The 4,912-nt window shown below is 37.9% G+C and overlaps 1 protein-coding gene across 1 annotated transcript in view; it reads left to right on the top strand.

The window, feature by feature from the left end:
• The window catches only part of NEK10 (NIMA-related kinase 10), a 417,902-nt gene that overhangs the window by 209,001 nt on the left and 203,989 nt on the right, over positions 1-4,912 (top strand). The gene's annotated exons all lie outside the window — the stretch shown is intronic.

Raw genomic sequence — 4,912 nt, forward strand, 5'->3', positions numbered from 1 at the left:
ACCTCATATGCATGCAAAAGCTGGACAATGAATAAGGAAGACCGTAGAAGAATTTATGCCTTTGAATTATGGTTTTGGGGGAGAATATTGAACGTGCCATAGGCTGCCAAAAGAACCAATAGATCCATTTTGGAAGAAGTGCAGCCAGAATGCTTCTTGGAGGTCAAGATGGCCAAATTTCGTCTCTCATACTTTGTACATATTGTCAGGATGGACCAGCCTCTGGAGAAGGATATCATATCTGGTAAGGTGGAGGGTCAGAAAAAAACAGGAAGACCCCCAACGTGATGAATTGGCCAAGTGGCAGCATCAATGGACTCAAGCGTGGCAACAGTAGTGAGGTTGGCCCAGGATCGGGCAGTGTTTCATCTGCTGTGCATAGGTCTCTGTGGGTCAGTACCGACTCGATGTCACCTAAGAATGACAGGGTCACCCACAATGGACGAGTTTCAGCTAAGCTTCCAGATGAAGACTAGGAAGGAGTGAAAAGCAGTGGAACACTCTCATACCAGAATATTTAAACATGATGAAGAGCCCCAGAATATTGTTAATTACAGTGCCAGGAGATGAGCCCCTTAGGTTGGAAGGCAATCAAGATATGACTGGAGAAGAACTGCATCCTCAAAGTAGAGCTGACCGTGATGATGTGAATTGAATAAAGCTTTTGGAACTTTCATTTGCTGATGTGACAAAACTCAAATTGAAGAAAAACAGCTGTAAACATTCATTAATAATTGGAACATGAAATGTACAAAGTATGAATCTAGAAAAAATGGAAATTGTAAAAAATGAAGTGGAACACATAAATATTGATACTCTTAAGCATTAATGAGCTAAAGTGGATTGGTAGTGGCCATTTTGAATCTGACAATTACATGGTTTACTATGCTGAATGACAAATTGAAGCAGAATGGCATCTCATTTGTCATCAAAAAGAACATACCAAATCTGTCTTAAAGTATAACACTATCTGTGATAGAATAATATCCATATGCCTACAAGGAAGACCAGTTAATACCACTATTATTCAAATCTACGTACCCGCCACTAAAACCAGTGATGATGAAACTGAAAAATTCTACCTACTTTTTCTGTCTGAAATTGATCTAACATTCATTCAAGATGTATTAATAATTACTGATGATTGGAATGAAAGCAAAAGTTGGAAACAAAGAGGAAAGATCAATAGTAGAAAACATGGTCTTGGTAATAGAAAAGATGCTGGAGATGTCATGATAGAATATTGTAAAACCAATGACTTCTTCATTGCAAATAACTTTTTAAAACAATATAAAAGGTGATTATATGCATGTACCTCAACAGATGGAATATACAGATATCAAATTGACTCCATCTGAGGAAAGAGATAGTGGGAAGGTTCCATATCATCAACCAAAACTAGGCCAGTGGCAGACTGTGGAACAGACTATCAGTTGCTCATATGCAAGTTAAGGCTGAAGCTGAAGAAAAAGAAAAGAAATCCACAAGAGTCCAAATATAACCTTGAACATATCCCACATGAATTGAGTGATTGTTTGAAGAACAGATTTGATGCATCAGACACTGAAGACTGAAGACCAGGAGAGTTATGGGATGACAGCAAGAACATCATACAGAAAGAAAGCAAAAGGTCATTAAGAAGACAAGAAACAAGACTGAAATGGATGTCAGAAAAGACCCTGAAACTTGCTCTTCAGCATAGAGATGCTAAAGCAAATGAAAGAAATACAGAAGTAAATGAGCTGAATAGAAAATTCAAAGGTTAGATCAAGAAAACAAAGTAAAATATATGAAATGTGCAAAGGCCTAGAGTTAGAAAATCAAAAGGAAATGACAAGCTCAATCTTTTTCAAGCACAGACAACTGAAGTAAAAATTCAAGCCTCGACTTGAAATATTGAAGGATTCTAATGGTCAAAATTTACAGCCTCGGAAATCCTATACAAAGTCACTAAGACTCCATACACACCACCATCACCATGGGCAAAATATTCAATAATGCAGAAAATATCAAAAGAAGATGGAAGGAATACACAGTCATTGTGCCAAAAGGAAATAGTCAATTCTCAACCGTTTCAAGAGGTAGCATAAGATCAAGAGCCAATGATACTGAAGGAAGAAGTGCAAAGGGTACTTGGCATTGAACAAAGAAGGCATTGGAAAAGAACAAGTCACCAGGAATTGATGGAATACAAATTGAAATCTTTCAACAAACTGATGAAATACTGAAGAATTACATTGCCAAGAAATTGGGAAGACAACTACCTGCCCAGCTGTCTGGAGAGATTGATATTTTTGCTTATTCCAAAGTGAGGTGACCCACTGGAATGCGGGAATCATTGGACAATATCATTGATATCACATGAAACTAAAAATTTGCTAAAAATAATGCAAAAATGGCTTCAATCATACATTGATGGAGAACTTCCAGAGGTTCAAGCCGGGTTCAAAAGAGGACATGGAATGTGGTATATCATTGCTGATGTCAGGTGGACCTTGGCTGAATGCAGAGAATACCAGAAATATGTTTATCTGTGTTTCATTGACTACACAAAGGCTTTCAGTTGTATATATCATGAGAAGCTGTGAACAACATTACAAAGAGTGAGCATTCTGGAACGCTTAATTGTTCTCATGAGGAACCTGTGCATAGACCAAGGGACAGTTGTTCAAACAGAACAAGGGAATACCAAGTGGTTTAAAATTAGGAAAGGTATATGCCAGGGTTGCATTCATTCACCATACTTTTTCAATCTTTATACTGAACAAATAATTCTATAAACTGGATTATATGAAGAAATACATGGCATCATTAACAAGTTGCGATATGCAGATGATACAATCTTGCGTTCTGAAAGAAAAGAGGACTTAAAATACTTACTATTGAAGATCAAGACCACAGCCTTTGTTATGGGTTGCATCTCAATGTAAAGAAAACAATGATACTCATCTGTGGACCAATAAGCAACATCCATATAAACAGAGAAAAGATTGAATTTGTCAAAGACTTCATTTTGCTCAGTTCAATCATTAACACTCATGGAAGCAGAAGTCAGCAAATCAAACGTTTTGCAATAGACAAATCTGCTGTAGAAGAGCTCTTTAAAGTGTTCAAGAGCAATGATGTGAGTTTGAGAACTAAGTTGTGCCTGACCTAAGGCATAGTATTTTCAATAATCCCATAGGTATGTGAAAGTTGGACAGTGAATAAGTATGACTGTAAAACAATTGATGTATTAGAGTCATGGTATTGGTGGAGAATAAGGAGCTCTGGTAGTGTAGTCGTTACGAATTGGGCTGCGAACCTCAAGGTCAGCAGTTCGAAACTACCAGCTGCTCTGCGGGAGAAAGATGAGGCGTTCTGCTCCCGTAAAGATTTACAGCCTTGGAAACCCTGTTCAGGGTCGCTATGGGTCGGAACCGACTCGACGGCACTTAACAACAATTGGTGGAGAATATTAAAAGTACCATGGGCTGCCAAAAGAACAAACTGGTGTATGTGGAAGTCAGGATAGCCAGACTTCATCTCTCATACTTGGGACATGTTATCAACTCTCATACTTCGGACTTATTATCAGGAGGGACCAGTCCATGGAGAAGGATATTATGTTAGGTAAAGTGGAGGGTGTGAGAAAAAGAGAAAGACCCCTAACATGATGGATTGGTACAGTAACAGCAGCAATGGACTCAAACTTAGCAATGATTGTGAGGTTGGTGCAAGACCAGGCAGTGTGTTGTTCTGTTGTGCATAGGGTTACTATGAGTCTGAACCGACTTGATTGTACCTAAGAACAATTGATTGTTTGATAGTTGTTTAATTTCCCAATATTTATGTATTTTCAAATTTTCTTTCTGTGGTGTTATATGATGTGGACTGCTAACCACAAGGTTGGTGGTTCAGTCCCACCACCTGCTCCTTTGAAACCCTCTACAGGTCGTTATTAGTCAGAACTGACTCAATGACACTTAACAACATTGATTCCTAATGGATTGTAGTCAGAGAAAATACTATGCGTGACTTCAATAGTTTGATTTTTTTTTTTTTTTAATGAAAACAACTTTTTTTGCTACATAATTTGGAGGTTAGAAGTAAAAATCTAAGTGTTATGTGGGCCATGTTCTCTCCAAAAGCTCGAGGGGAAGATCCTTTCCTATATCTTTAGCTTTCTGGTTTACCAGTCCCTTACTGCATCTATTCACTGCAAAACTGGTCATAACGAACTGATTTTCTTTTTAGTAAGTATTGCCATTTACAACTACTCATCTTCCATTTTATCCTTTATGGAGGCTTGCATGTTGCTGTGATGCTGGAAAATATGGCGGCAACAGTTCAAATACCAGCAGACTCACCTGTGGTGAATACGTTTCAGCAGAGCTTTGAGGATCTACTTCCTCTTTTTTTTTTTTTTTTTATAAAAGGTTTTTATTGTGGATTCTGTTAAAGTTTACAGGGCAGATCATCAGTTTTACATTCAATAAATCATACACCTCGTTTCATTGCAATGATTATAATCCCCTCCATGTACCATCAGTGAACAGTATTTCTCTCTATTCACTTTAGCTTTTTTTTTTAAAACAACAACAACAAAAAAACTAAGGCATATATAAGAATTTACACCACCAACGGGTACATTCTGCAAGTCTGCCTCCTGGCTGTCACCTCTTAATCCCTCTCTTCCCATGAATCTAGAGTCCTCAGCTACTCCTTCTCTTCATGTCCCTATCTCTGGTGTCAATGCTTCTCTGGATAAGGTCTCAACATTCCACTTGTGCTTTTCTCCCTTGATGTTCCTAGGGTCCTCTGCTTCTGTAATGTAAGATTAACTACTCCCCCATTTTTGTTACCAAACTTCTACCTTTACAATTGTGACAGTTACAATTAGTCATGATAACAATTACTCACTGTTGAATCA

This window comes from Chrysochloris asiatica, unplaced genomic scaffold (assembly GCF_000296735.1).
Source record: "Chrysochloris asiatica unplaced genomic scaffold, ChrAsi1.0 scaffold00030, whole genome shotgun sequence".
Taxonomy (NCBI): domain Eukaryota; kingdom Metazoa; phylum Chordata; class Mammalia; order Afrosoricida; family Chrysochloridae; genus Chrysochloris; species Chrysochloris asiatica.